Below are 11,488 nucleotides of genomic sequence, written 5' to 3'. Positions count from 1 at the left end.
GAGAGAGAGATGGGAAAAATGGGGGCACTTTAAATGAGCAAACTATGGTGGAAGGGTTAGACAATGAGAGATAAATATTGCCTAGCTATGTTAAAAAAAAAAACAGAGGGAACCATATTGGTCCAACAATCTACTGAAAAATTATACCTACAACTAGCTCAAGGAATATAATATATGTCTAGTCAAGGTTTATCTGAGAACATTTGGTCTTTGCCCAAGCTTTATCTACATGTCACATGGTAATTAAAAATACCAGACTGGTAGAACCAACCTTCTTGGATGTTTAACAGCTATACTTTGAGACATGTACTTGTTCATAGGGACATAAAGGACACTTTTGGCTCCTTGCCGTCCTAGGTCGACTAAGTTCCAGAGGACTATGAGCATCTCTCAAAATGTTCTGTAACTGTAGTGAATCACCTGTCCTCTTGATCAAGGAGGTGGTGGAGACCCCACCAGATGGACTTGAACCAGTGTCCAGTCTACAAAGAGGAGGGTCAACACAGAGGAAACATTTTTTCCATGCTTCCATGCAAAGCCAGCCATGGTCAAAAAGGACCTTTGACTTATCTTCACATAGATGGAACTGGTAAAAGAAAGGAGCCAGGGGCTCCTCCCAAGCCCATGTGACCCCTTAGGAACAGATCCTCAAAGGGTTTTTAAGAGTTTATCTGGGCCAACTGTAGAGTCTTAAATACCCAAAAGGAAAGTATAACCAAAGATTAAAGGGGTCAATTTAATTTTTTTTAAGAATCCATATGTATAGCTAAAGGCTACATACCAAGAAACAATGCCAGACAGGATACGCCTTCCTTTGAGTTGTTGGCCAGGGTGGCCCAAGAGACTCCCAGACAATAACCTAGCATAGAACTGGGAAAATGAACAACAGATCGCAATCTTATCTAAAGCAATATTGACAACTGATTGTTGCTAGATAAGGAATAGCTGATCTTCCTAAAACAAGGATCTCTAGATAGGCTGACTAGATTCAGCAGATGAACAAGCACTGGGGAATGGCTGGGGGCACGATGACATAGTTGACAGTAACAGGAATAACAGAGTATATGGGCTTGGGGCGGGGGGTTGGAAGCCTATGAGAGGGTACTATTTGGGAAGTGGGTATATAGATGAATAAGATTGTTTGGGATGTTCTGTATGATATACACACACAAAAAATCAACAAATAAAGAAATGAGTTCTATTTCAGGAGGAAGCATAAAAATTTATTTCATATTAATTAGTAGAGGTGATAAACATTACCATTGAAATCTACCTGATAACTTTATATTCATACTCAAATGCCAAGGATTCGAGTGTAACCAACTGTGACTAGTAATAATCTGATACATAGAGATTAGAGATCCATGAAACATCTTAGTGTTAGTAGCATTAAAAATGAGTCTTTCTGTAGGAAACAGTATATTTTAACATGAAATGGAGATCTTTTTTAAAGCTTAAAAACTCATTCAATTTTATGTCTTACAGGTTTTATACTCAGTTCAATATTGTATAACTACATTAATTCAACCATGGATCTAAAAATTTACAGCCACTTTTGAAAGAGATGTATGTTTGCTCTGGAAAATGCTATTGAATAGTTTAAAGGTATAAAGAAATGCTTCTTCTAATCACATGGTTATTAAATTAAATTTTTAAATGGGAAAAAAAATGAATACCCCATTCCTTCCTTTGAGAGATCTACAGATTAGCTGACAAACAAGTTGTGTGTATGTGTACCATGAGAACACATAAAGTGTGGCACAAGACTATGTAAGACCTCAGGGCAAATGCTGATTGTGATTCCTCAACTGCACAGCTGGCTACAGTGATTGCATACCTTTATATAGTGTTTTAACAGTAGAAAAATATTTCGGTTCCAATCCCCTGGATCCTTAGATGCTCCTTTGTCTATAGATTGCCCCCTTAGTACAGGATGTTAATATTTAGGCCTTTCCTTTGTTCCTAAATGTACTTTTATCCCAGTTACTGCCTTAGCTCCCCACCTGTTCCAAACTTAAAGCTGACTTCACCCCAGTCCTTGTGATCTGGGAAAGCTTATTCCAGCATCACACACTGAAGGGCTCAATTCCCTCATCAGGCAAATGTTCAAGATTTGGTTGCAATGCTGAATTCTTTTCCATAGAGAATATAAACAACCCTAACATAATAAGCCCAAGTAGCCTTTCTTAAACTGCTAACAGCACAACTAAATTGTTGGAAAGAATGTTTTGGGGAAAATTCATAAAATTCCTCAGTCTTAAATGTTTTTTTAACTAAACTACACATGATGGTTTTCTTTCTTAAGCTAGATTTTAAATAAAAACACTTCAATCTGACAAATCACTAAGGGCAATAGAAGTCTAAATTTGCTAAATTTTACTCAGAGATTCTCACCTGTTTACACACAGACACCCAATAAGACATTGCTTCAGGACTGGGAGTTATAGGTGAGCTCCCCCCACCACCACCCCAGGGATCATTTCTAGTGTGATAGAGAGAAGGCAACTAGCTAAAATTTCAACGGGGAGTTTCCAAGGTGGATTTTTTTTTTTTTTTTCCTTTAGCTAAAAATCTAAAAAGTGCATTCAAGTTTTTCTCTTTGTTAACTCAGGGTCTTTTCCTGGACTGTCTGAATTGTATCCTAACTCCAGGCTATTTGGGGAGTGAATAAACTACGGTCAGCCTATATGTTTTTCCAGGGTACATTTTAATCCTGTTTTCCACCTTCTTTTATGAACTTTTAATAAGTTTGAGTGTATATATTTACTTTTCTCTGTATTTCAAGTGTATTCTTTTACACTTGAACTCAACCTCCTGATAGGTAGAGAGTGGGTGGGAGTGAGCACACAGATGGAGAGCATGAGCGGATGGAGGAGGCAGGCACCGAGGCACAGATGGAATTCTCAGTGGGATACAGCTTTATTTCGCATGGGACACGTTTCCCTCGGGGAAGGGAAAGATGTCAGCTCACGGGTTGTGAGCTGGGACTTTATATATGGGGGCTTTAGGGTGTGGAAGGGGGGAATGTTTGGGGGAGAAATCAGGGAGGGGGAAGCAGGTAGGATTAGGGTCTGGAAGTGTTTACTTTTTCCCTCTTAAGATGAGAGAAAAACAGCTTCTAAAATCTCTGGTTATCAGGTAGAATCTGCTTATCTTATCTTTGGAGGTCAGAGGAAAGGCAGGCTGCTTCTCAGCAGAGTTTGTTCTTCTTAACCTCAAAGGTCAAGGTGCTTATCAGCTAAGTTCCCTTTTCCAGGCTCCAAAGTCTGTAGGTCCCTGTTGGGGAGGAGGGGAGCTGCTGCTATTTGGAACCCTAACACCTCCTACAACTCTATTTTTCTGGAGATACTTGACAGGTTACAACTGAGGTCAGTTTCTCTCAAAGTCCGGCCTATCTTGTTCAAAATTAGATTTTCCCTCTTCTGTTCTCTTAACTGATAACCATGATAAGATCTCAGCACTGCTCCTAAAGAAGACAATCTTGTTCTGGAAGAAAACGATGTTGGGCCAAAGATATTGCATTATGAGGCAATGTTGCATTTCAGAAATCTAGATGGTACATATGTATGAAAATCCTGAGCCTTTTGAATCAGAGATGGTGGCAGGAGAAGGATGTGCAAAGCTAATGGGATGCAGTTCATTGACATGGGAGCTCTGCTGCACAACTTGGAGTTTGGTGTCCTACCAATGACCCCTGGACCCTGATATGCTAAAGAGTGTCTTTTTAACTTGTACATGGTAAATAGTAAATGAGGTGGAGTTGCTGGAACTGCCCCAGTACTGAAGGGCTTTGAAGATTCAATGAGGTAAAAAGATGTTACAATAAGTTTATTATTTGTGGTCAGAAAAATGACCATCAGACGTGTACCTGAGGAGGATGCTGAGGGTATCTCTTTCACTAAAAATGAGGAATGTATTGTATATTAGTTAATTTTCCTGTTGCTTCAATAAAATACCCTGACAAAAGTAACTTAAGGGAGAAAAGATTTATTTGGGCTCGTAGTTTGAGTGTACAGTCCACCATGGTGGAGAAGTACTGGCTGTATCCAAAGCCAGGAAGCAAAAAATGGTGAGTGCTACTCTTCTAGCTTCCTCCTTCCATCAAGACCCAAGCCCAAGGAATGGGGCTGCCTTTAGGGTGGATCTTTCCACTTCTACTAACCTAAAGAAGTCAAGTTCTCACAGACAAGCCCAGAGGCTAGTCTAATCTAAATAACCCTGTGGTGTGCCTGGAGGCTTATCTCCTAGGTAATTCCAGATCCTGTCAAGCTGACAATTATCAGGAAACATCACCTAATGCTAAAGAACACTTGTCAATTTGAGAAGCTCTGCGGTAACTCTCACAAGGCTGAGCTGATGGGAAAAGATGTTGCTGTGGAATTGATGTTAGGGGATGAAAGGTTTCTGGAATGACAGGGTCAAGCAGCCAGACTTAACTGTTAGAAGGAAGGGAACACAATTGCTGTGTTGAGCAACAAAACTAGAATAGCACTCAGTATGCCCTGACCTGAGGAATCTGTTGTACTACCTAACAAATCATGGTGTTCTCATGAGTGATAGAGAGAACCAGAAGGTTATTTGAACTGTCAAGGAAGTGCGAACAAAAATCTTCACCAGTTTTCACTGCGTACAAAAATGGGCCTTACACAGTATCCAGGTAAGTCCTTTCATAGACTCAGAGCTCTTTTATCAAACAAGAGATGAGTCTTTTTGAGAGAGGACAATAAGATGCTACTGCAAATGTGTGTGTGTGTGTGTGTGTGTGTGTGTGTGTGTATGTGTATGATAAACACGCCCACGATCTCCTCCACAAAGACTTAAGACTATCTGAGTAAATACACCCTGGCAAAACAAAAACAAAAACCCTCAGACTTTTCAAGAGCTATTGCATATAGGACATAAGGCTCTGTGTTGATACTGAAACAAGAAACCTGAAATATTTTCATTGTCTTCTGTTTGGAATGAGAAGATTAAAAAAGCCAAGTGATAACATCCTAGCACAAGCATGGCTCACAATAGTGAGTACAGTAGATCAGTAAGATCCATCCTCAGTTATTTCTCTGGTTTATGATTATACAATTGGAATATGGCTGACAGTTGACAGAACTTCTCCAGTCTGTGAGGAAGAGCCATGGTAAACTTGAAACTGTCATTCTCCTCAGTGATGTTAATGTGTCGAAGTAGTAATATGTGCTGGGAAGGATTGCAGAGGGTCACAACACCATTAAAGACTTTTAAAGTAAAGGAGGAGGCTGAGGGGACAGCTCAGTTGGTAAATTATTTGCTTCCCAAGCCTGAAGACATTAGTTCAGCTCCTAGCACACACATGAAAAGCTGACTGTGGTGGCATACATCTGTAATCCTAGCTCTGGGGAGGCAGAGACAAGTGTATCCCTAAAGCTTGGTGTCCAGTCAGGCTCATTGAATTGGTGAACCCCAAGTACAGTGTCCCAAAAGATAAGGTCTGAGAAAGGCACCCAACTGACCATTGACTTTCACATGTATATACACACACACACACACACACACACACACACACACACACACATACACGTGCAGGAGCATTGACATTCATTATATTCTCAAGGAATCACTAATGCTACTCCTACAAAAACTAAAAGCTAGATGGATCATGGCTATAAGAGGGAAATTAACCAAATTAACCAAATGATAGCTTATGTCCTATCTGCCACTCAGACATGGTATCTTCCATACCAAGGCTCTTTGGCTCTTGGTATGATGTTATTGATCATGTGAGCTTGTTTCTCTTCAACTTCTATCAGTAAGGAGAATCAAAGCATTCATTTTTTCATGGAGAGGACAACAGTATATATTTACTATTTTACACTAGGGCTCCAGTAAGAGAATCTGCCGGGATCTTGGCTATATTAAAAATATACAAATATAACTTTCAAATTAATGACATCGTATAGATTAGACCTGATAAACACCCAGCAGCAAAACTTTGAGATACCCTTGAAAGACATGTGTATGACATCTGCAATGACTATTGAAGGAGGTAAGACAAATACCTGAATGTCAGTGATGGGATCAGCGGTAGTCATAGAACTATAGAAGTGAAAGGAGTGGAGTTTACCCGATTGTTTTACGTCACCTCTAGCCCACCTAGACATTATTGCAGCAACTGGATAGGCTTCAAACAACTTTGTGCAAAAATAAGCTGTTAGTACTTTACTGACATCCTGTAATTATTGCTTCTAGCACAGGAGATTTTTTAAAGGAATGGGAAACTAATCAAAAGCCACTTGCCACCCATGAGCAGAATGGAAACAGAAGGTACTTAGCAGCCATGAGGCCAGGCTCCTCTTAACATGGTTAGAAACCAAAGAGTAAGTGTGCCCCTCTTTCTTCTCAAGAGGAGCAGGTTTGAGATGCATTTCCTAAACTGACTCCTCAGAAGGTCTTGCCAGAACTGAACACCAGCTGCCAAATTAATAACTGCTTTTCATTTTTGCCTTCCCTATTTTAATTCTCACTTTTCTCCCTATGATGCTTTTTAAAAAGGTGTATTATTACTATTATTCTATTTATCATACAAAGGGATGGGATTTATTGTGACACTTCCATATATATGTCATTGTGTCACTGGACTTTGTTTTACCCACCTCCCCAATCCTCCCTCTTCCCTCTGGCTGTTCCCTTCCTTCCCGTAAGTACTTCCTGCTCTGTTTTCATTCATGTCACATATATTCTGTTACCTTCTTTAGTTCCCCTTTGGACCCCTTTTCTTTTAATGGCATCTTTTCTATTTTCTGTCACCTAGATTCTACCCATGGAAAGGACACATGGTGTCTGCCTTTCTGATTGTGGCTTGTTAAGGTTCAGATAGCCCCACCCCCTCACCAACAGGGCCTCACAAGCCCCTGAGAAAATGGAACTGAGTTGATAAGCACCCTGGTCTTTGAAGTCAAGAGAAGCAGACTTTTCTCCACTGTTTGGCCAACACAGCAGGCTTCACCTTTGATCTGTAAAAAGGAAAGGACACATGGTGTCTGCCTTTCTGATTGTGGCTTGTTAAGGTTCAGATAGCCCCACCCCCTCACCAACAGGGCCTCACAAGCCCCTGAGAAAATGGAACTGAGTTGATAAGCACCCTGGTCTTTGAAGTCAAGAGAAGCAGACTTTTCTCCACTGTTTGGCCAACACAGCAGGCTTCCCCTTTGATCTGTAAAAAGGACAGGTTTTAAAAGTCCTGCTCTCCCACTTCCCCCCACCCAACTTTGAAAAAAATACATTTTCCTGCCTTCTGCAGGAAGCAGAAGCCTCCCACCTTAAAAAGACCCCAGCTCATGACCTGGGGCAGACATTTTCCCTGCTTGGAAGGGAATCTGTCCCATGTGTTCCTTTGCTAATGAACTCTATTCTGATGGAGTTTTATCTGTGTCCTGGTGCTTTCTCCTGATCAACCCTATTCATCATAAGGCTACTTTATCTATCAGTGGCTGATTTCACTTAACATAATAATCTCCAGCTCCACCCATTTTCCTACAAATGTCATAATTTCATTCCTCTTTGTGCCTGAATAAAATACCATTGTATATATATTTTCTTGATCTAAGATGCATCTTGGACAGACTACCTATATGTGATATCTGCTTTTGGGGAGAAAGGGTAGGCTACAATGATTCCCCTTTAGCCTTGTCTGTCTTATTCTACTTATTTTAGGGAATTCTGTCTTCTGTGTACACATGATCTGAAAAGAAACCACCATATTCTTTGGTAAGCTTGGTCATGGTTGTTGATCAAGGATGGACATGGGACATAAAATGGGACAAATGAAGTAGTTCTTCAGATTTCTGTAGCTGGGGCTATCAGAAGAACAGATTCCTTACTAGTCATAGAACTAGCAGTTTGTTGTTTTGTTTTGGCTATTCACAGGCAAGTCCCTTAACACTTGAAGAAATTGGTTTCAGAGAATGAAGATGACACCAAAAAAATTTGGTGGCAAAAGATAAAATGAGTATCTCAGACAGCTCTGTGTCAGTCATCCCTAAGCCTAGCTCTCTGCTCCCTATACAGTCATATGTATATATCTGTGTGTGCTGTAATAAGTTCATCTGTTTAAATGTTTAAATTGAATTTCTTTTACTTACAACATAAAGAAATCCTATATAGCCAAAGTAGCAAGTACTTCACAAGAATTATGTTTTATTCTTAAACTTCACATGTGTCTCTAGCATCTATGAAATCATTTTATTTGAGAAAGCACAGCCATGTCTAAAAAACATAACTGAGAAACATGTGCAGTCAAGGAGCAGTGGTGGCCCCACAACCCAGGGGAGCCTCAGTTTCCTCATTTGTGTTATCATTGCTCAGTACAGGTAAACAGGAACCAAGAAGTCTCCTACAAGAAATTTGATCTCCCCCCAATCATTATTTGACAGAGAGGAATAAGTCAGAGACCACCACTGGCCTGCTACTAATGCTGCTGGTCAAACGTCAGAAAACAGAGAGCTTTGTAAATGGAATTGCCCCAATCCTCAAGGCTGAGCACAAAGTCTGGTCAGACCTGCCAGATTTCACACTTGCCTAAACCTTCTGTCCTGAAAGAATGCCCCAACCTTCCTTCCCTCTTCTAAGACTTTTGAATGTGTCTTATTGGTGGGATTCAAACTGAATCCAGATATGTGCTTCTAAAACTTCCAGTCCTTTCCATGTAGGAAAAAACATAGAAGGGAGTGAAAATTAATGTTCATTGCTAATAAACGATGCCAAACACAGAGGATACTTCACAAGACCAGGGATAATTAATGTGATTGCCTTATAATTTTGGTATGGAGTAGGGATTAAACGCATATGTGACAATAATAGTCAACTTTTAGATTTGCTTGATTTTTATTATTGTTGTTGCTTTATTTTGTTTTGTTTTGAGACAGGGTCTCCCTGTAGCCCCAGCTGTCCTGGAAGTCACTATGGCCTCAAACTCACAGAGATCTGCCTGCCTCTGTGTAGGAGGCTAGGCATGAGACCAACAGTGCAGGCACACCCTACTTCCTATTGATGAGCAGGAAGGCACTGCCCGGAAATCTGCCCTGGCAGCTAGAAACCAACAACACATCCACAGCTCCAATAGAAGGATGCCAACGGAACATAAGGGACCAATGGGAGGAGGGAAGGGGGTATAAAGGAGACGTCTGTGTTCACAATAAATGAGCTCGCTTGCACATTGCCTAGTGAGTCCTTGACTTCACACTTACTTATCCCCTGCCCCCGCTGGGAGGAGGTCAAAGGGACCCTGGCTGCAACACCTCTGCTTCCCAAATGCTGGGACTAACCATATTTTTGACACTTCCCTATCTGTAGAAACTTAATTTATATACTAGCCATGTGAGATAGATATTCTCTCCCTTCTACAAATAAAGAAGCTTTTAAGAACTATGATTTTCTGTAGTTTAGATGTTCAGTAAGTGGCAAAAAGAGGTTTTGATCTTGGTGCTTTGTAACTTCAAAGTTCCTCTGTCGTGATAAATTATGACAGAACAACAGAGGGCTTCTAGAGTATAAATAAATTATCATAGCTGAGAGACTTTATGAAACCCTTTGAAGGAAACAAGATTTTGGTCTTGCCCTTTGAAGAATTTGTAAGTGACTGTGCAGAAAGAAAAACATTCCAATGGAGATCAATGCTCAGACCAGAGTGGAAGAAGTGAATGGGACCAACTGCAGGAAATATGGTTGCCAAAGTGTTTGAGTCTATGGGTAAACCTACCTGACTTTAACCATCCCAGAAGGCATGATGAACTCTGCCTTCCATAATGTGGACTGGGCCCAACCAGGGTTGCCTCTTTGATGGATTCAGTATTGTACAGGGCACTGTGGTAGGAGGGACTGCCTTTGCCATCCCCTAGGTACAGAAACGAATTATCTGCTGCCTTTACCACGTGAAGTGCCAGTCATCCCTGGGGCACACCTCCTCCAGGCCAATTTCCTTGCATCATCACCAGCACCTGAGAGGTATGATGAGTGTATACGTATTCTCCTGTCACCACAGAGACCCTCAAGTTAGGGGTGACTTGCTTTGACATTGGAGAACTAATCACCCAGCAAAGAGAGCTGGGAACCAGCAAGTGAATGATGATCATATGAGCCAGCAGCAACCTTTGGGCTCATCCTGAACGATGTATCCTTGACACATGTGACCTTCAGGAGGAATTCACAGAGCAGAGGAAAGCAAACAAGAGGCTTACCAAGGAACAGGCAGAGCCATATCTGTGGTGGAAAGGGCTAAGCAGCTGAAGAGGGCAGCCAAGGTGATTCTGGGAAAGCTGAGTAGTTCACCAGCTCACCAGGCACTGTGGGTGACAGTCTAATTGAGCAGTGCAAATTGGAAGCCCAGAAGGTGCTACTTACTAGGTCTTGGAGCATCACCTGCCCACAGGCATGGTCAGCCCATGCTCCTCCACTGACTCCAGCAAAGTTGGCCTGTCTGTACCTCCTCTACTCTACAGGGACACAGCTTAGTGGTTCTGAAAACTACCTTCAGTCCCAAGGTCCCAGGCACTCAAATTTCATGATTAACTTAAAGTGAAGTATGTAAAAGTAAAATAAATTCAATTCTCTTTAAAAAAAAAAGAGGATGAGAAGAAAGAGGAGAGGGAGGAGGATAAGGAGGGAGAAAGGAGAAAGGGAGGAGAGGAGAATAAAGCAAAGGGGAAGAGGAAGGAAGGAGGGAAGGAAGGAGGGAGGGAGGGGAGAAGGGAAGGGAAGGGAGGGGAAGGGGAGGAAGGTGCTTTTCAACAGGTTCCCGGAGACTGCACAATTCGACCACTTTAGAAGTTCCTTTGAGAGTTCCAGTCATTGTGGGTGAGTGTAGCTTCTCCCAGAAATACAGGCGCCTGTGTGTGTACATATGCATGCACACATGGATGCCTGCCTGGGGGCTTGTTCCCCCATTCCCCAGTCCCAGTCCTAGTCAGTGGACTTGTCCCCCAGGGAGCTCCCTGCCATGTTAGACTATGGCCTACATGATCATCTACCTACCCCCTCCCTTAAGATCTCTTCCTATGCTGGGAGTGGTGGTACATGGCTTTAATCCAAGCCCTTGGGAGGTGGAGGCAGGTCTACATAGTGAATTCCAGGCACGCTGGGGTGACATGGAGACCCTGCCTCATAAAAGAAAAGAGAAGGGAAGGAAAGGGGAGGGAAGGGGAGGGAAGGGAAGGGGAGGGAGAAGGAAAGGGAAGGGAGGGAAGGGGAAGGAAGGGAAGGGGAGGGAAGGGGAGGGAAGGGAAGGGAAGGGAAGGGGAAGGAAAGGGAGAGAGAAGGGAAGGGAAGGATGAGGACGAAGGAAGGGCCAGGAAAGGGAAGGGCAAGGGAAGAGAGGGAATTCTAGAAGAAAAAAAAGTATAGCATATTAGGAAAGTAATGAGTGATTTGGGGCTGTAGAATTCAGAAGGCCAAACAAACACATTGGGAACAAGCTTCATGAGACCAGAAACTGGGCCTCTGGTTGTTCATCATTGTGCCC

At 42.1% G+C, this 11,488-nt stretch overlaps 1 long non-coding RNA gene across 1 annotated transcript in view; it reads left to right on the top strand.

The window, feature by feature from the left end:
• LOC115070496 overlaps positions 1-9,126 on the top strand; it is a 28,118-nt gene extending 18,992 nt beyond the window's left edge. Inside the window, exons 2-3 of the long non-coding RNA XR_003849649.1 lie at positions 2,612-2,700; positions 8,898-9,126. This is a non-coding gene — a long non-coding RNA (uncharacterized LOC115070496). The remainder of the gene's footprint in view (positions 1-2,611; positions 2,701-8,897) is intronic.
• The last annotated feature ends 2,362 nt before the right edge of the window (positions 9,127-11,488 follow it).

The sequence above is a fragment of the Nannospalax galili genome, unplaced genomic scaffold (assembly GCF_000622305.1).
Source record: "Nannospalax galili isolate Female #2095 unplaced genomic scaffold, S.galili_v1.0 scaffold255, whole genome shotgun sequence".
Taxonomy (NCBI): Eukaryota; Metazoa; Chordata; class Mammalia; order Rodentia; family Spalacidae; genus Nannospalax; species Nannospalax galili.
Note: the sequence above shows the minus strand (reverse complement) of the source record. Positions and strands in the feature narration are given on the sequence as shown.